The 20,133-nt window shown below is 42.5% G+C and overlaps 1 protein-coding gene and 1 long non-coding RNA gene across 6 annotated transcripts in view; one reads left to right on the top strand and one right to left on the bottom strand.

Annotated features, from left to right (window-relative positions):
- Nucleotides 1–20,133, top strand: part of LOC109681673 (rho guanine nucleotide exchange factor 3) — a 299,591-nt gene that overhangs the window by 197,123 nt on the left and 82,335 nt on the right. The gene's annotated exons all lie outside the window — the stretch shown is intronic.
- LOC141411513 (uncharacterized) lies at nt 3,206–19,138 on the bottom strand. Its single transcript, XR_012436324.1, has 3 exons — nt 18,454–19,138; nt 7,725–8,097; nt 3,206–4,715 (listed from the first exon to the last, which is right to left on the bottom strand). It is a non-coding gene; the product is annotated as an uncharacterized lncRNA (long non-coding RNA).

Here is a 20,133-nt window from a genome sequence, read left to right as displayed (position 1 = left end):
AGTATGAGGCCCTGAGTTCAAACGTCACTGCTACCAAAAGAAAACAGGTAGAGCTGTTTAGAGCTGGAATGCTTATGGCTCACACCTGTAATCGCCTGCAATCCTAGCTACTTGGGAGGCTGAGATCCACCCCAGGCTGGGCAAATAGTTCATGAAACCCCCAATCCAAAATAACCAGAGCAAAATGGCCTGGAGGTATGGCTCGAGTGGTAGAACACCTGCTTTGTAACTGTGAAGCCCTGAGTTCAAACCCAGTCCCACCAAAAAAGAAGAAGAAGAACAGGTAGATATGTTCTGGGGTAAAAGTTTTCTTTAACATTGATTAACTGTGTATGTTGACAACAGGAACTTTTTAATTTTCATCTTACAGTTTTTGGAAACCTTTTTTATCTCAGTAAATCTTTTTAACAGTGACATTTAATAAAGTAATATCATAGAAATTCCTACCTAAAAAAAATGAAAGTATTTTAGTCTTTATCAATTGAAATAAATGAAAAAATAATTTAATTTTTATGTCGTTGGGTGAATTTCCAAACCCCTTGCTGGTTGCTGTACCAGCCATTCAAAAATAGGATTCATCTTTCCAGTTTTAAAATCAGGGCTGGCAGAGTGGCTCAAGGGGTAGAGCGCCTGTCTTGCAAGTGTGCGGCCCTGAATTCAAACCCCAGTACCACCAGAAAACAAGCAAACAAAAAAAAAAAACCCAAATTCTAAAATCAGATGCAGTAAGGTAGTCCCCAGAAGCATGAGTCAAAGCAGAACTCCCATCCTGGTGTCTCCAGCAAACTTTTATTGACTGCTCTAGTGTTCTTTCACAGTACTGTGCTGAGTCCCTTGGCAAACACACACTTCTGATTTCATGATAATCCAGACAGATGAACAGTGCACAGTGGCTTAGGGGACGTGTGTCATACTAGAGATATTTTTAGAAGCAGACGTTTGAGGGGAACATAGTTGAAGCTTTGTCTTACCTGTGTAATGTGGGAATCAGATGAAATCTCTGTTCTTCCCAGCTTGGAAACTCTGGGATCCTGAAGAAGTCCAGGCCACCTCTTGTCCTAGAACGTTTGTTTTGCAGAGTCATTGAATAATAAACACACCGTGGGACACAGTAAATATTTATAGCCCCCTAAATTGGCATGTTTTGTTTTGTTTTTTTTTCCTGTTGTTGACCATTGTTGGCCGGCTAGACATGCCATGGGTTTGGGGTGTGTGTGTGTGTGTGTGTGTGTGTGCATGCATGTGTGTGTGTGTTTAACTGATTGTGACAGAGATACCTGGAGTGTTCTTAAAACGTAACCTCTTTGCTAGGTGCAGTGGCACCCATCTGTGGTCCCCACTACTCTGGGGCCTGAGCAGAGAGGCTCTCTTGAGCTCAGGACTTCAAGGCCAGCCTGGTCAACTTAGCAAGATCCCATCTTAGAACACAAACAAACAAAAAGAGGCTGAGAGCACTGTTCACTGGGAGAGTGCTTCCTCATCATTGATAAAAAGAAAAGAAAAAAGAAAGAAAAGGTCATTTCTTTGCCTCCAAGTGCAAAAAAATATCCACCTAAGCACAAGGTGGGCCAGAAGTGTGTTTCATCCCCCATTTCCTCTTAGCAACTTGAAGGAAAATGCAAAGGATGACACACAGCACAGATGAGATAACACCGGGGCTCTTGTGGTTGAAGTCATCCCCAGAAGGCTTCCTGTTTCCCGGCAGGAGAGCCAGGATCCTGGGAGCTGGGACATTGTATACTTTCCCCTCTAGGTTTTGCAAACCTAGGGACCAGGTCTTCTTTCTTACCACTCTGAGTGACAAGAGAGGTCCTTCCCTGGCTTGGGGGGACAATGCGGAGTCTTGATCCTTTGCTATGAACTGTTAGGTTCTAAAGGTGGGAGCCTCCTAGCCCCGTGTTCTGGACCCCATGAGGTTTGAGAAGAGGATGTTGAATGTGACAGACAACCAGGACCCTATTCTTCATTGATTTATTGTTTTATATTTTTATTAAACTTCCATTGTGGGACAATTTTAGATATACAGAAAAGTTGCAGAACCAGCCCTTTTGTTATCTCTCACATTTCCAAGATAACTTTGTCAAGTAAAGAAAGTGATGTTGGCTCACGCCTGTAATCCTAGCTACTCAGGAGGCAGCGATCAGGAGGATCATGGTTCGAAGTCAGCCCCAGGCAAATAGTTTGCAGGACCCTATCTCAAAAATAACCAACACAAAAGGGGGCTGTGGAGTGGCTCAAGTGGTAGAGCTCTTGCCTAGCAAATATGAGGCCCTGAGTTCAAACCCCAGTGCCCCCGAGAAAGGGATGTAGTAGTACTGAGGAAATGACAGACTCTGTTTAAACTTTACCACACATTCTTCCTTAAAAACTAAAATTTTTAAAAAGCAAGATACAGCGTTCATGCTCCTACACCAACACACAAACGTATATGAACTCGTGCTTCAAAACTCTGTTAATGCACACATTTATCTACTTAGAGAAACAGATGTTCCATTCCCCTGCCTTCTGAGACTGGTTCTAAGAATTATCATCTGTGATTTGGCGTGGCCCTCGGTGGCCCTCTGTCAGTATATTTTTCCATGTTGTGTTGGCCTCCAGGCTCTGAGGATATATCGTTTGGCCCCAGAAATTTGTGCATTTTGAATTCTCAGGTCAGCTCATCGTGGTTTCCCTAGGTCCTCTCTCATGTCAAAGCTGCCAGCAGATGTTTTCCTCCACCACCAGCATTTCTGTCTGTTAGAACCTTCTTCTTGTGGCTGTACTGCAGCCAGATAGCCCTGCTCAGATGTAGCCATGCACTGGGGCCTGTTGGAATTACAGGAAGAAAGATGCCAGTTGATAAGGCCTGTGAATTACATGAGTCTGTGGCTTTGATGACATTTTTTCAAAAGCCTTTTTATTGCCTTATTTCTCAATTTTTAGCAGGTCGGTTTTTTGCTTTTTCTTTCATTCACCTTCTTGCACTTGCTATGCAGGTGCTGTATCTCTTGAGCCATTTTGCTTTAGCTCTTTTTCAAACACAGGCCCACTTAATTCACCATGATTCTCCTTTCTTCTTCCCATGTAGCTAGGATGACAGGTGCACACCATCACGCTCAGCTTGTTGATTGAGATGGGGAGTCTTGCTAACTTTTTTTTCTTGGGCTGGCCTTGATCTGGGGTCCTTTTGCTCTCCACCTCCCAAGTAGGTAAGAAGTAGGTAAGATTACAGACATGAGCCACTGTGTACACTTGACCAGGTTTTTATTAAAAAAAAAAGTGAAAATTTCAATGATAATTTAATAGAATCTAGATTTTAATAACTAAAACGATAAGAGTGGATATCTGTCTTGTGTAGAGATTTGTACCAAAGACCACATCCTAATTTTATGTTCTTCTGATGTATTTAAATTATTATTTAACTCTCTAAACACTGATGTGTCTTTTTAGTAGCTTTTTACAGAAATACTTGTAGAAAATTGGGAAATGTGGATTTCTTACAGCATTATTTTTAAAGGCTATCTATTATTACAGTTTATATTTAACTTATAGAGTAAATATATTTATATAAATATCAATTGAAATTATTTCATCTGTTTAAATAACTGTTCATCCTGTGATGAACTGTTTTGTAGATGCATTCTTACATGCATTAATAATTCCAGGAGTGGAATTATTAAGTCAAAAATGTGCACTTTCAGGCCAGGTGTGGTAGCAGACTCCTATAGTCCCATTTAGTTAGGAGGCAGAAGGAGGAGGATCATGGTCTAGGGCCAGCCCTGGACAAAAGTGAGAGACCCTATCCAAAAAGGACTAGGGGCGTCACTTAGATAGTAGGGTGCTTGCCTAGCAAGCACTAGGCCCTGAGTTCAAATCTCAGTACCACCAAAAAATTAAAAATTAAAAAGCAAAGCATTTTGATAGTTCTTAATGGCCATTCCAACATTTAGCAGCATGTTAGAAATACAGGCTTTTCTGGCTACAGAAGACAATTTATAATCCTGAAGTTCTAGAATGGTTATATACACAGGATAGCATGCCGGGGAGAATTCAGAATTCAAAGACCAGAACTAAGCCTTTGCAGGTGACTTATTGACTCCTGGGAAGGCATGATTTGTCAAGACCTGTTGCAGTTTGTTATGACCTCATCCACTGGAGGTGATGGGCTTGGAGGGCTGGTTTACAAGGGGGCAGGCTTCCACAGGCTCTGCCTCACTCTGCATTCCCTGCCCTCCAGCCTCAAATAGCTTCACAAAACAGCCTAATTCCTTATCGTCATCCTCTTCAGTCCCAGTGGTAACTCATTTATCCTCCTGTTTTCTGCATGATGGACTGTCAGGCCAAACTTCTTAGCAGGTTTGCTAGCCCATTAAAGATAGAAGACTTTCTCTCTCTGTCACTGCCTCATACCTGGCCCATCATGGCTATTTGTAACTTTTTTCCCTAACCTTCAGTAAACTAAATTACCTCCCTTACAACAACAACAACAACAAAAAGACAGAAAACTAATTCCACTGAGCATCAGTGCAGCTGTTGAAACATGGTGCTATGTGTGGAGCAGTGAAGCAAGGGTTTGATTCTACATGAGCTCAGCTGGCTGGACATTTCAGAGTATGGAGGCTGAGTGGAAAATTGTCTGCTTGCTTTGCTTATGTTCTCCTTCCTTTTAAATAAAGTTTCCTTTAGGAGCCTCGGGTGTAGGTCAGAGGTAGAGCACCTGCCTCATGTCCCCAGCACTGAAAAACAAAACAATAAAAAGTCTTTTTAATTTAAACTCTTCTCTAGAATAGAGGAGTCACCAGTCTTCAAAAGCTGAGGAGAAGTGTTTTGAACCTCCCACGTGGATTCTGACTCTTCACTTCCCTAGGAAACCATGAGTTTATCATAGAAAGCACACTTGCTGCATGAATTCCTGGGGTGGAGCTGGAGAATGGGTCTGGGAGAGAGTGAAGTAGAGAGTCTAACACAGATCGTTTTTCCTGTCATTATTGGCCCTTCCCCCAAAGCCTCTTTGGATCATTGTCTGCTTGTCTTTTAAGGATCTTTAAAACTGGTTTGGGTTGAGTTGGTTAGCATCCCAGGACAAACAAGATCGTGTCTGATCTGTGTGGGGACTCTGTGCATCAGTGAGAGAATGGATCATTGAATTAACAAGTCACTGAATGAATGATCCCATGGTGGGATTTCTAACATTTAGAACTAACTCTTCATTTAAAATGTTCCCCAACTATTTCCCATTTCCCCAAGAATAGTAATAGATTGAAGTTAATAGACATGTCTATGCACAAAGAAAAGTATGCAAAGATCCTAAAAAGGCCAACACTAAAGCAGGCTGCCTTCCCTGGGAAGAGAGAGGCCTTGTTGCTTTTGGAGTTTTTCATCTACTATTGATCATAAACAAACATCTACTTTTCAACCTGTCCCTAAAATTACTCATTCAGCCTTATGTGATCATTAGACATTATCTCTGAGGTGCAGAGGAGAGGAGAGGCCCAAGTGTGAAGGTGGCTTGTGTCAGCCTGATGTGAACCTGTTACTTTTTCCTGCACAGCTGTGTTGGAAGGCCATTTTTGCTGTAGAAATGCTTACACTAAATACTAGTAGTTTTGCTGAGTCAGGGCTTTTCTCTCTTTTGGGAAACTGAGGAGAGAAAAGACTTAAGCCATTTTTTTCTCCCTTTTGGAAAAGTAAGGAAACAAAGACTTAAGTCTCCCTTTTGGGAAACTGAGGAAACAGACCAGTCAATTTTTTTTGGAGACAGGTCTCACTGTATCGTAGTCCAGTTTGGTCTCGAATTCACCATCCTGCTTCAGCCTCCCCACAGTGCTGGGATTTTAGGCCTGAACCACCACAACCGGCCTTAAGTCATTTCTTGATCTCTGAGAAATCTTTTTTCTGAATCATGGTCCCGTGGAGAGGTGCGTGATTCAGTTTTTCTATACTTTTACTCCAGAGGTGGGTGTGAACCGTGGGTGACTCAGCCACAGGGCTGTCCTGTACCTTCTGGGTCATTTCCTGTGTAGTATGAGAAGGGGTGAAACTGAGGTTGGCAGTGCACACCTATAATCCTGGGACTTGGGAAGCTAAAGTAAGAAGATCTGGAGTTTGAAGCCAGCATGGGCTGCATACTGAGTTCAAGGCCATCCTGGGCAATATAGGGAGATCCTGTCTCACAAAATGGAGACAGGGGCTGGTGAAGTAGCTCTAGTGGTAGAGCGCCTGCCTACCAAAACAAATTTTTTTAAAAAAAGAAAAGGGTGAAGAGCCATGTATCTTAAGCCTTTCTACTAAAGCTACATACACAGTTCTTCAAGTGAACGACAATGTGGTCCTTCCACCTGGCTTAGCCCTTTGAAATAGAAGTAGCAATTAATTAATTAAATGATTAATCAAATCTTATTCTGAATTAATGCTGTTATCCAACATTTAACATGTCTTAAAATCATTTTAATGCATGTGGTATGGCATAGACTTGCTTTTAAAAAAAATTAATGTTAAAATGGTGACCACACAAAATGACAGCTAGAGAGTTCATAGTCAGAATATTTTTAGGTAGCCACAGTTTGTATTTAAGTAAAAGTACCTGACTACATTTGTTTTTTTCACTGTGAAAAATTTCTTTATTATACTAGCATGACATGGATGTTGCTGGAAATTATAACACCAAGTCTAAGGAAAGATTACTAAAAAGATGATCTTAGTAGAGAAGGAGAGTTATTCTTTGTATTTTGGGCAGTAGTCCTCCTGAATGTGTAATTGCATGTAGGGTGACCATAATGCACACACAATTTGTGGGTTGCTTGTGTTCCTCAGTAGTACATGCAGACATTAATCTTGTTCATATATACACCTGGACTTTAGTATTCTTAATGTCTGTTAGTGTCATATATTCAACTGGCACCTAACTTTATTAATATTAGTCCGCTGTTGTTGACATATAACCTTTTTCCAGCTTTTTTCCTATAAACGTCAACTTTTGCAAAAATTACATCTATTTTCTACTTCCTACTCAGTGTCAGATGTGACAGAGTGACTTGTATCATTTCATTTAACTGAGGCAAAATTCACATAACACAAAATTGACCTTTGCAAACTGTACAATCCTGTGTCATTTAAATTCATACTGTGTGCAGTCTAGCTTTGGGACCATCACCTCTATCTATCATCAAAACACTTCTGTCAGGGCTGGCAGAGTAGCTGAAGTCATAAAACACTCACCTAGCAAACATGAGGCCTTGAGTTCAAGTCCCAATACCGCCACCAAAAAATAAGCAAAAACCATTTCTGTCACCCAAGGGAAAACCCCATACCCATTAAGCAATTACTTCGTCTTCCTTACTTCCCAGTCCCTGGCAACCACTAATCTGCTTTCTGTCTTTATGGATTTACCTATCATGGATATTTCAGATAAATGGAGTCAAGTAACATGTAACCTTTGTTGCAGTGGCTCTTGTACTCCTCACAGCCCTGGAGTAAGACCAAGGTTAAGGGACTTGCCAGTGTTCCCTGACCTACTACCCTGCAGGATCCAAACTTGAACCTCTTTCTCTCTGGACATAAAGGTTCATCCTGTCGCACCACTTTGCTGTCCCCATGGTCTGTAGACTCTGGTGTATAAAAGCACTCACTTTTTTCATGGCTGTTGGCTGACAAAGTGATTCAAGGGGTAGAGCACCTGCCTAGCAAGCGTGAGGCCCTGAGTTCAAACCCCAGTCTGCCAAAAAAAATCCTTTCATGGCTGTTACCTCAGCATCTCAGTTAGGTGTGTGGTCCTGTACTTGACTTGTTGCTTGTCCAGTGGGGACGCCCTGACACAGTGCTTCCCCACATTTTAACAGCTGTCAGCGTCACCAGGAGGACTTGAAGAGTTTCAGATTCAAGTCTGGGATGAGGCCTGAGAGTGTGCCTTCCTCACAAGTTCAAAGGTGACATTGATACTGCTGGTGTTTGACCACCTTGTGGGAGTCACTGCCAGGGAGGGTGCAGAATCGTCTCTGATGCTACTTTATGATCCAAAGGCTTCTGATGGCACTTAAAAATATTGAAAGGCTGGGACTGTGGCCCAGTGGTAGGATGCTTGCTTGGCACATGTAAGGCCCTGGGTCCCAGCCCCAGCACCTGGGGAAAAAAGAGAAGAAAGATTACTAAAGAGACAGAAACATTTTAGAGTTACCTCACTTGGTGAATGTGCAGTGTGATATGTTCTGGCATCTCCTGGAGCATGAGCTAAACTTGCATTTGGGTTCACAAATAGATGTTAAAAAAAAAGGTACTGTGTATCTGGTAGGATTGTAATGGTGCAGATCCTGTGGTCCTGCCTTACAGATCCAAGCTTGTGTCCTAGCCCATCTTGGGAATGCAGAAGGAGGCATGCCCACAGAGCACAGTGCATTTTATTTATTTAGTTTTTTTTAATTGTTTTATTATTCATATGTGCATACAAGGCTTGGGTCATTTCTCCCCCCTCACAGTGCATTTTATAACAGTTCAAGAAATCCATAAAGATGTAAATATCTGCACAAAAAGACAACAGATAAAAAACAGTGGTGTAGGGAAGGCTGGATGCGGCCAAGTTGTGGACTAGATCTATATTAAGCAGCAAAGAGGAACTCCTAAACAGTGCTAAATGGTGAAAAATATTTAGATTTGTACTCAGAAAAAAATCCTATGCACTATTTGTGGATGTCAGGAATAAATATGGAGATAAAACTTGGTAATCACTGAAGATACACAAATGATGAATGAAAACATGAAAAGCTGCACATTATCAACTGTTATTAAATACAAACCAGAACCATGAAGATATACCACTTCATGCATACTAGACAGCTAAAAGAAAAGGGGGGATGTGGACATCTCATAGATGGGAGATGTCTCATCTCCTATCAGCAGGAATGTTAGTGGTGCAGAGTTTGGCAGTTCCTCAAAAAACTAAGGGTAGGCTTACCATTTGAACCAGCAGTTTCATTCCTAGGAACACACCCAAAAGAACTGTAATCAGCTGGGCATGGTGGTACATGCCTGTAATTCCAGTTACACAGGAGGCCTACATTGGAGAATCATAGTCCAAGTCTGGCCCCAGGCAGAAATGTGAGACCCTATCTGAAAAAATAACTAAAGCTAAAAAGCGCTAGAGGCATGGCTTAAGTGGTAGAGCACCTGACTAGCAAGTTTGAGACCCTCAATTCAAAACCTAGTACCACCAAAAATAAAAATAAAAAACATCCATCAAAATAGGTATTTGCATCTGAATGTTCATAGCATAATAATTTTTAATAGCCAAAAAGTTGTAACAACCCAAATGTCTATCAACTGATGAATGAATAAACAAAATGTATTATATTCAGGCCAGGCACTGAATATAGTATAGGATTACAGGCTCACTCCTATAATCCTAGCTCTCAGGAGGCAGAGATCAGAAGGATTATGGTTCAAAGTCAGCCCCAGGCAAATAATTTGCAGGACCCTATCTCAAAAATAAACAACACAAAAGGGGGCTGCGGAGTGGCTGTAGTGGTAAGAGCACCTGCCTAGCAAATGTGAGCCCCTCCCCAAGGGCAGCCAAAAAAAAGTACTATATTCAAACAAGGGAATATTACTCAGTCATAGAAAGGGATGAATACTGATTTGTGCTCCAATGTAGATGAAACTTAAAAACTATGTTTCCAGTGCTAGTGGCTCAGGCATGTAATCCTAGCTACTCAGAAGGCAGAGATCAGGAAGATTGCCAACCCGGGCAAATAGTTCATGAGACCCTATCTCAAAAATACCCATCACAAAAAAAGGGGGCTAGTGGAGTGGCTCAAGGTGAAGGCTCTGAGTTTCAAGCTCCAGTACCACACACACACACACACACACACCAAAGCTATGTTAAGTGAAAACATGAGATACAAAGGGTCATATATTTTGTGACTTCATTGACATGAAATCTCATAGGCAAATCCATGAAGACAGAAGTAGATTGGTGGTTGTCAGGGACTGGGGAGAGGGAAGATAGAGGTTTCTTTTTGAATGATGGAAATGTTCTGCACATGGTTTTACAATGGTATGAATTTAGTAATTGCTACTGAATTGTGTACTTTCATGTTATGTGAATTTTATCTCAGTAAGGTTTTTGTAATGATGAGTGGACTGGTGAGATACACACCGAGTCCTAGTGTAGGATGCCACTGAGGCTAGCTTAGTGTGGGATGTCTGAAAATTTGCTATTAGCTCTGTTGGAGATGTTTTATTTCTCTCATCTATTAAAAAAATAAGATTGGAAACAAATTGCACAAAACGTTGAACTGTCAGTTCTGGATCATGTTATAATTCAGTGTTTATTATGTTAGCCATAGCATTTTGCTATGATTTTTTTCTTACATTTTTCTCACAAAAAAAAAAGATGACAGTAGATGCAAAAGGCCCAGGAACAAGTCAGAGAAGGGACTTCTGCAGCTGGTGACGTAGTTCAAGTGACTGCCCAGCATGCATCAAGTCCAAGGATCAATCCCCAGCACCACAAAAAAAGAAAGAAAGAGAGAGAGAGAAAAGGGAAGGGAAGGGAAGGGATGGGATTTAGTGTGAATGTCAGAGTTCCCTGTTCCCAAGTGACTCATCCCCAGCCCTTGCTCCCCCTGGCTTCCCCCAGAGCTAAACACAGGGACTCTTGCGTATTGTTAGAGAACCCCAGGCCACCAGGCTCTCTGACAACTGCTGAAGTGTAGGTCCAGAAAAACCAGAAATGAGTCATTTCTGTTTCTGTGAATATGTGACTGGGTACCATGGAGCTGTAGAGAAGACCTTGGTCTTTCTTTAAATGCTGACGATTTCTTCTGAAATTATTTCTTCGAGGAAAGGAAGAGTGTTTCACCTCTAATGGGAAGACCTCTTGTGAACAAATGGCAGATGAAACTACACACTTCTTCCCCAGTGGTCTGAAGCAGGTGTCACCAAATTACAGCCAACTCTGGCCCACTGTCTGCTTTTATATATAAAGTTTTATTGGAACACATAAACAGACATCATTTACATACCAGCTATGGCGGCTTTTGTATGGCATCAGAGAGTTGAGTAACTGCAACTGATGACCTACAGAGCCCAAAATGGTTATTATTTGCCTTTTATAGGAGAAATTTGCCAGCCCCAGGTTGTGGTTTAGAACACAGGCTCTGAGCTCCAGATACCCTTGGAAGGTCATTAAGAGACATGGAAGATCCCCCATCTTCTTATTTTAGGTAAAGATGATGTTAAAATGCAAAGAAAGGGGATCACAGAGCTGATTACTGCATGGGGGTTAAGAGCTCTGGACTCACAGCTACTTACAACTGCACGGCCTTGGCTGGGTTATGAGAGCTTATGGCTGTTGCCTCACTTCTGAAACAGTGTTCTTGAGAAGAGTAAATGAGGTAACTCAGTTATTTCATCAGTAAATATTTAGTGGGCTCCTTTCTGTGCCGGGCACTGTTTGAAATGCCGGAGATAAGCCAGCAAACATGAGGGACGAGCCCTTTGCCTTACCTGTAGCCTCCATGGGGAGACAGTAAATGGCAATGGACCAATAAGGTTACTGTCCAGGGGCTGGGGTGGGGGAGGACAAAGGAGGCCTGGAGAGAGGAGAGACCTGAGTTGAGGCTTTACATGGTGAGACAGGCTCAATGAGCTGATTCCCTCCAGGACAAGAAGGGCCTAGGCCTGCAGAGATTGGGGGACATCAGTGACAGCCAGTACAAATGTCCTGGCCTGGCTATGAGGCTGTCACCATCAGGAGGATGGTTTGCGAAGAAGAAAGAAACAGAAGGTGAGGTTTGAGAGATGGACAGGACAGGAGCCTGCAGGCTCCTCTCTGTTGTGTCAGGCGATTGGGATGTAGCCAGGCAGAGGGTGGTGTGATCTGAGATAATGATTGAAAAGCTCCCTCTGGCTGCTGTACTGCAGGGAGGTCATCGAGCAAGGTGTGGCACTGGTCCCTGAAAGAGGTGATGGTAGACGGGGCTGGAAACAGGAACAAGCAGAAAAGGTGAAGAGAAGTTGATGGTGAAGGGGAAACCAATGGGACCTGTTGGAAGATTAATGTGACAGTGTATGGGACCAGGACCAGGGACATAATCATCACCACCACTGCCATCGCCACCAGCTGCATCTGAGTCGCATTGTAGCATTGTGGTTAGAATTGTACACTCTGGCCACATTACTTGGATTTGAATTCCAGCTCTGGGCTGGACACAGTGGCTCAAGCCTGTAATTCCAGCTACTCAGGAGGCAGAAATTGGGAGGATGGCAGTTCCAGGCCAGTCTGGGCAAAAAACTGGGGAGATCCCATCTTGACCAATAAAAGCTGGGCATGGTGGCACCACCTATAAGAAGAAGGTGTAAATAGGAGTATCACAATCCAGGACAGCTTGGACATAATTGTGAGACCCTATCCCCAAAATAATAAAAGCAAAGAGGGCTGGGGATAATGGCTCAGGTGGTAGAACACCTGTCTAGCAATAGCAAGACACTGAGTTCAAACCTCAATACCACCAAAAAAAAAAAAAAAAAAACCACTAGCCCTGTCATTCACCAGGTCTTTGACCACAGGCAGATTACACCTCTTTGTGCCTCAGTTTACGTTCTGTAAAATGGGGTGATCACAGTTCTTTCCTTAGAGGCCATGATAAAGGGTCAGAATGAGATGATCAGATAGCAAACCCTGCACACTGCCCGAGGCTGTCATCTGGAGGCCGATCAAAGACCTAGACTTTAGATAGAGGTTTGGTGAACATGGCTGAAATTGTGACACTGTGGATAGCCTCCTTACAGATGGAAAATGTATGGGTGGACGAGGCTGCTGGAGGCTCTCTTCCTAGACTCTGAAATGCTACACTTTCAGACACAAGACAGCCCACTGTCCTTAGAACATTTTAGCTGTGGATTTTCAAGTCAGCATTCCAAAGATTTAAAGGCGAAGCAAGCATGTGTTGGAATTTCCATAGAGAAGAGTATTAAGGTTCTGAGTGGTTTTCAAAAAGCCGGACTGTCTAAGGGTTGGCAGGGCTGTCACCTGGTGTATTACCTCCTAAAGGGAGCCTTGGGGAGGGTGCGTTTTATTTCTCCACATTGAGCAGCCTCTGGCTTCAGCCCGAGGGCCCTATGTGTTCCAGCTGTGACCTTCAGCAATCGGAGGCCAGTGTGGGGCCTATGTGGCAATCATGCAGGGTGCTGTGCTCACCTAAGTCCCAGACATCCTGCAGGCAGGACCATGAGCACTGAGGCCCAAGTGTCTCCCGCAGGCCCTGGACTGGCAGTTGCACCATATCCAAGTCTGTCTCTGAGACACAGGGCTGTGTCCCCTGCATCCACACAGGGGGCCTCTGCTGGTCCATAAAAAGGAAGAGCAGTAACGACTGATCCCCCCAAACCCTGCACCTCAAAAGTCATGCGTGCACCCCCTCCCTCCCACTCCCAGGCAAGCCACCACACCTGGCAATTTGCCCTTCTGGATGACAGTCAGCTCTTAACACCCCAGGGTGATTATTGAAGGCCTGCTGCTCTGTTTATCTTTTGTTTTTATTACTTTGGTTGAGATGTTGTTTCTTTGCATTTAAATCAGGGAGAGACAAGATGCTGCAGTATAATGAACGAGCATCTTTTGGGGCCAGCCACACCTGCAATCAGATCTTAACTTCCCCCTTTAGAATTTACCTCCTTAAGCAGATCATGTGATCCCCACAGAGTCTCAGTTTCCTCACTGTAAAATGGGAATACTTGTGGTTGCAGTAAATAGAGCCATGTATGTAAGGTGGAAAAGAACAGGACCTTGTTTTTATAACAGTGTTGTTTGTTTTGGTTGTCATAGACCTTGCAGTCTTTTTTTTTCCGATACTGGGGTTTGAACTCAGGGCCTATACTTTGAACCACTCCACCAGCCCTATTTTGTGATGGGTTTTTTCAAGATAGGGACTCGCCCACTATTTGCCTAAGCTGGGTTTGAACTGTGATCCTCCTGATCTCTGCCTCCTGAATAGCTAGGATTATAGACATGAGCCACCAGCAACAGTGCATATTTACATTTAAATCTTTGATCCATTTGATGTCTACCATTATACAATGTGAAATATACTTTCTTAAAAACACTGCAAAATATAGCTGGGTGCAGATGGCTCATGCCTGTAATCCCAGCTACTCAGGAGGCAGCGGTCGGGAGGATTGAGGTTCAAAGCCAGCCTGGACAAGTAGTTCATGACACCCTATCTTGAAAAGCACATCACAAAAAGTGCTGGTGGAGTAGCTCAAGGTGTAGGCCCTGAATTCAAATCCCAGTACTGAAAAACAAAACAAAACAAACAAACAAAAAACCCAACAACTACAAAAAAAAAAAAAAACCACTGCAAAACAAATTACCATGTCCACTGTGGTCAGAGTTGGTATATGAAGACTATTTGGGATGGTGAATCTTTACTTAAGGAAAAGAGAAAGATGCCACCAGGTAACAAGCAGAGTTCCTCACAGTTCTAGTTAGAAGACCAAAAGCCTAAAGTTCTTACATGGGGTTTGCTGTCTACTGAACTGGTAAAGTAGAGGATTTAGCTTTTGACTCCTGCTATCAGCATCCAAAAGCCCACTTCTGGAATATCCTCAAACTTTTCTTCTCTTTGACATTGTCATGAAATGATTTCTTGGCCATTCTAAGTATGATCTGGGGGAAAAAAACCGCACTTTTTCAGTGGATTGTTAAACTTGTCTCCTGGTGTCAAATAAAGAAGCAAGATTTAGATGTGCAATATACATCCTAGAAATGCAAGGAAGTGAGAAAGCCAGTGCTCATTTATGTGGTAGTGACCCTTAATATGTGTTTGAAATCAGAACATCCAGTTACAAGTGACAGAAAGACAACTCAAGGGGCAGGTGGAGTGGCTCAAGTGGTAGAGTGCCTGTCTAGCAAGGCCCTGAGTTCAAGCCCTAGTACCACCAAAAAAAAAAAAAAAAGGACAACTCAAATTCCTTTAAGTAAAATGGCAATTTGTGTTTATGTAACAGAAAAGTCTGGGAGACATCGGCCTCAGGCATGACTAGATCCTGGTGCTCATTTTCCTTAAGAATCTTCCTCTGTTTACCTTTCAGTTTTTATTTTTCTTTGTTGCTGTCATTCTCAGATACACTCTCCCCTCCTGGTGGTAAGATGGCAACAAGAAACCTGTGCCAAGCTTCCCCTCTCCTAACTTTGAGCTGCTTTCTTGCCTGGTTCTCCCTGTAAAAATCCCAAGCCTGGTTTTCATTCCTTTCCAGAGCCACTGATTATGACCAGAGGCAGGTGGTTGCTAATTGCACAGACCTGAATCACATGCACCACGAAAGGAACTCAGGATGGGCTCAGTGTGCTGAAACCACAACTACTGGGAGTTGAAGAGGAAGCTGTTTCCCAAAAGAATATTGGAGAGCTGTTAACAGAAAAGGGAGGAATAGATGTTGAGAGAGCCAAAGACCCAGGGTGCATTGTGGCATGAACTACTGTTCTCCAACCTCTTAAAATGATGGTTACCAACAGCACAAGTGTGAAAGTCTTGAATGCAAGCACTTGAACTCTGTGAAGCTTCTAAAAATGAAGGCTCACTGAGCTGTGTCCATGCACTCATCAAGAGCAATAATTTGGACTGGAGGTGTGGCTCAAGCGGTAGAGCACCTTTCTTGCAAGCAAAGCCCTGAGTTCAAAGCCCCATGACTGCCAAAAAAATAGCTTTTTTCATTTCTCAAAATTGTTACAAAATAACACCGAACAGAAAGTGTTGCTACCCACCTATTACTGGGAACAGGTTTCTGAGATTATAAGGAAATTTGTCAGAAAAGGTACCAATCATTCAATCATTGTTTGTCAGGTACCAAATCCTAGCCGAAAAGATCACAGATGTTTTTTCTCTTGTCTGAACCACTGACCATTTGAGGGAGAAGACAAGGTCTCAAATTGAGTGAGGATCTGAAATTTGTGCTTTTGTAAATGTCATTTTAAAGCTCATTCTGCACCTGATTTTTCTAGAGCTTGTGAAGAATGTAGCAGGATGGAGGTGGGGGGAGGGTATCCCAGTAAGTTGGCTACTCTGTTTGGCTGGGCCAGGAGCAGATGCTGACAGTTACTGTGTCCCATGTCATCCATGCCTCATCTATGCACTTACCAAAGTATGGGGAGGTGACCCTGATCTTATTCCTGTATGGGGTCTCTGCCTTCCTTTTTACAGGAAAATATCTGGGTCATTAGAAAAGTCCCGAAACAGCAATGCCACTTAAGTGTTTGACTCTTCCTAATGTATAATAGCTCCTAGTGATGGACGAGAACTAAAAACCCTCAGGTTTTTCTAATCTGTTTCTTCTCCTTCCTTTCCCAGGAAACCGTCAGTTGCTAAGTTGGACGGGTAGGGACATTCTTTTTGTTTTATCTGTAGGAAGAAAGGAGAGGGAGGCAAGGCACTGAGCAAGTTGGCCATCCACTCTGAACTTGATAATCGTCTGTGAGACCGGATAATTATACACCTGTGTGTCGGTGGTTCAAAGGCTAGACTCTTCAACAAATCTAGGTTTGAATCATAGCCCTGTCACTGTGACCTCACAGACTGGGGAGACTGTCTGAACCTCAGTTTCCTCATCTGTAACGAGAGTCAGTAGTAGGCTGAGATCCTACGAGGGTTGCCATGGGGATTAAAGGAAAGGATGCTTTCAAAGTTCTCAGCCCTAAATAAGCGGTCAACCCAGGCTTGCTGCTAGCAGCAGCACAACCATTTATTACTGTCTTACTATTACTATTATTTCCTGTCCTTACAGGAAAATAATAACACCCCTTTCCCCCTCCAAAGTAATTGCACCCAGAACAAAAATCCATTTTGTTGATCACTGACATTTAACAGTTAAACATGCTTTGCTCTGCAGTGGTTAGCACAACACCTTGTGACTTTTTTCTTCCTAATTCCTAGAATTCTGTTTGTTTGAACTAGAATTGTTTAAAGCTCTCTGTTCAGCAACCCATTTTTTGTGCTTTTTTCCTCTGATGTCCAGAAACTTTGACAAACAGCACCTTTTGCATAAGCTCTGAAAAAAGTTGCACCAACTCCCTGAAGGGTCTGAAAGGGTCAGAGTTTTAGCACAGTCGTCTTCCAGCCAGCTCTCTGGCTCTTTCCAATTTTATCCTTTGCTCAAGCTCTCTTCTCTCTGTTTAGCTTTGAGAAGGAGACTCTCTTGAAGGGCTTTCTCCGAAATATTTTCACCTCCCCTGTTCAAGGTGAAGCCGTTATCTTGGTGACAGGCAGTGATGAACACCACATAGAATCACCAATGGTTTCTTTCTTTTTTTCTGGGTATAATAATTCCCAAGCAGTTACAGAAGCTTGGTCATAAAAAGTTGATTATTTATGTCAGCCTTGGTTCTGGCAGTTAAAATAACCTGGGATCTAGTTAGTTGGGTTTTTTTTTTTTCCCCTCCCTCCCCAAGGAACATCTCTGAAATTCATTTATGGGGAAAAAAAAAAAAAAAAACCCACACAACACAAGGACACAAATCAGCTTTCTAATCAGGATAACCTCCCATCTGTAGAGCCTTTCTCAAATTCCAAAGCACTTCCAGGTCTTTGGGAGCTGTGAGATGGGCTTTCCCAGGGAAGGGGCAGAGCAGGGAGAGGGAAGCCAGGGTAGGAGGCTGGGCTGGAGAGTGGGTTTGGACTGATTAGCTGCCTGGTAGCTGCAGATAGGTTGTGCCTAGGCCAGCCCAAATGATAAGATGGAGAATTGACCTCCAGCTTTCTGGTGCTTTTCTCCCCCAGTCATGTTAATAACAAATGACCTGTGAGAGGATTTCACAATACTTAGAGAGAAACAATTCTCTGTAGATTCTTTAAGCTATGGTCTTTTTCTTTTTTTTTAACTTGTGGTATGTTTAAGACAGACATCTTATAGTCTAACATTTTACTCTGCATCTGCCCCGAGAGAAAACTACTATAATTCTTGCTTCCTGATCAAAGTAGGTAAAAGATATTTTACTTCTTCAAAGTAGGAAGAAGAGGAATATTTGTTGATCCCAGAAGAGGAGAAGGAGCAGGAAGAGGAGGAAATGGAGGGGGGAGAGGGGAGAAATATTTGAAGAGAATAATGGTTTATAATATTTCATATTCATGAAAACACCACTACCTTCAGCTCAGTTTCCCCTCTTTGCATTTTTAATTCTAAAAATAACATAACCACATAGCAATAATTAGACCTCCCTTCTCATACAACCATAATTTTCATTTTGTATTTTTTTCCCTGCAAAGCCTTTCCACATATATTTATACATATTTCACAGGTACCTTCATGAACAGTTTTCATTCTTTATTAGCATTTCCCCATGTTGCATGGCTCCAGAAGTGCACTTGATCATGCTTACACAGTTCTCATCCAGTGAGTGTCCTATAATTTAATTACACATCTCCTGTCGCCTGACATTGGGCAATTTAGTGCAGGACTGGAAAGTGTGGGCCCTGAAGCCACTCTGACCTGGGTTTCCTGCTGTGCCACTTCCTTGCTGTGTGATCTTCAGGACTCGCTCTGCTCTCTTCATCCATGCCAAGGAAATGATGATACATTCCTCAAAGAGTCGTTTAAAGGAGAAAAATGTGCAGAAAGCATTTAGTCTATTTCCTGGAGCGCAGTATTATTTTGTTATCATTTTGAATTCATGGTGCACTGATAATCTTTTCTTCTTTTAAATATTTTTCTTTTTTTGGTAAATTCACACGCGTAGAAATATTGGCCCAACCTATTTGTGTATTTACATTGGTATGTGTTGACATCTCCATGCCAATCCACGGAGATGTCATCCATGATTCTAAGTATGCCATCTGTCCTGTTACCCTCACCAGAACTGATCAAAAGTTGTAATTTTCTAAGTTAGGTAATTTAATATATTAAATATGGCACCTTATGATCTGCCCACATTAGAAAAAGTAGAGAGAATAGTATAATTAGCACCCACACTCACCCTTCATCCAGCCTCCATAATCACTGGCCTCTTCTCACTGGCCTCTTCCCAGTCTCATCACACCTTACTTTTTTGTATTCTGAGCAAACCCCAGTAATACACCATTTCATTCATTAGTCTGTCGGTATATATCTCTACCTCATAAGGCACTTTGACTTACGTATTTATTTTACATAAACATCTTATCATATCTAACCAGATTTCAAAGAATTCTTGCACCTCCCAATTTGCAGTTCTGTATCATGTGGCACGAAGGAATTCTTGTTGACTTGTCACAAACAGGTCCTTGTACAGTTGGCCAGTTTAAGTCAGGATCCCAGCATGACTGTGGCTCACCCATTTCTCATTCTAAAAAATTTCTCCCTGTCTCTTTCTTGTCCCCTCTTGCCTTTGATTTGTTGGGGAAACCTGGCCATTTGACTGCTAGGATGTTTCATGTTGGACGTAGAGACTGTTTTCTCATGGCATGGTTTAACTTTTTTCTTCATCTCCCTGTTTTCTGTCAACTAGGAAGCAAATCTGGAGGTTTGCTAAGTGACTTCCTTAATGTTAGCATGAAGTGTTTTGAAGGAGAGGGCATCCTCTGGTTGGCTTTAAGGAGTCTTAGACTTTTGTTGACCTTTGCCCTTGTTACTGGCCTCCCTGGCTGTGAAGAGCACAAAGATCCTATTAACCCTTAAGCTATGGGAAAAAGGTAAATGTAGGATTAAGTCATAATATTAGCCTAAAAATCCTCTGGATGCAGTTGTTTCTCCAGAAGTCCCTTTCTTAGTCCATGTCTCAAAAAATACTTGCAGAGGCAGGTACTGACAGGCCCTGCCCTCAAGGGGTCCTAGGTAGGGAGACATTCTGCAAAATTACACCCACCATAGAATGTATAGTGACTAAAAAAGATGCCACTGGGCAGAGAATGGTTGGTAAATGATAACAGTCATCTTTGCTAGAACTCAAAAGAAGGAATCATCAGCTCAGGCTGAGTTGGGAGGAAAGACTTCTCAGAAGAAAACCTTGGGATGAGATTTGAATATGAAGTAATGTTTTAAAATACAAGAAAGCATGAGAAAGAGAGAGAGTGAGAGAGAGAGGCGCTATTGTGGACCTGAGTTCAAAGACACACAAAACTTCTTTTGTGTGTAATGCTGGAGAGTGAACCCAGGTGCTAAACGCCAGCTTTACCACTGAGCCGTATCCCTCTC

The sequence above is a fragment of the Castor canadensis genome, chromosome 10, assembly GCF_047511655.1.
Source record: "Castor canadensis chromosome 10, mCasCan1.hap1v2, whole genome shotgun sequence".
Classification (NCBI taxonomy): Eukaryota; Metazoa; Chordata; class Mammalia; order Rodentia; family Castoridae; genus Castor; species Castor canadensis.
This window is presented reverse-complemented; position numbering and strand designations above follow the sequence as displayed.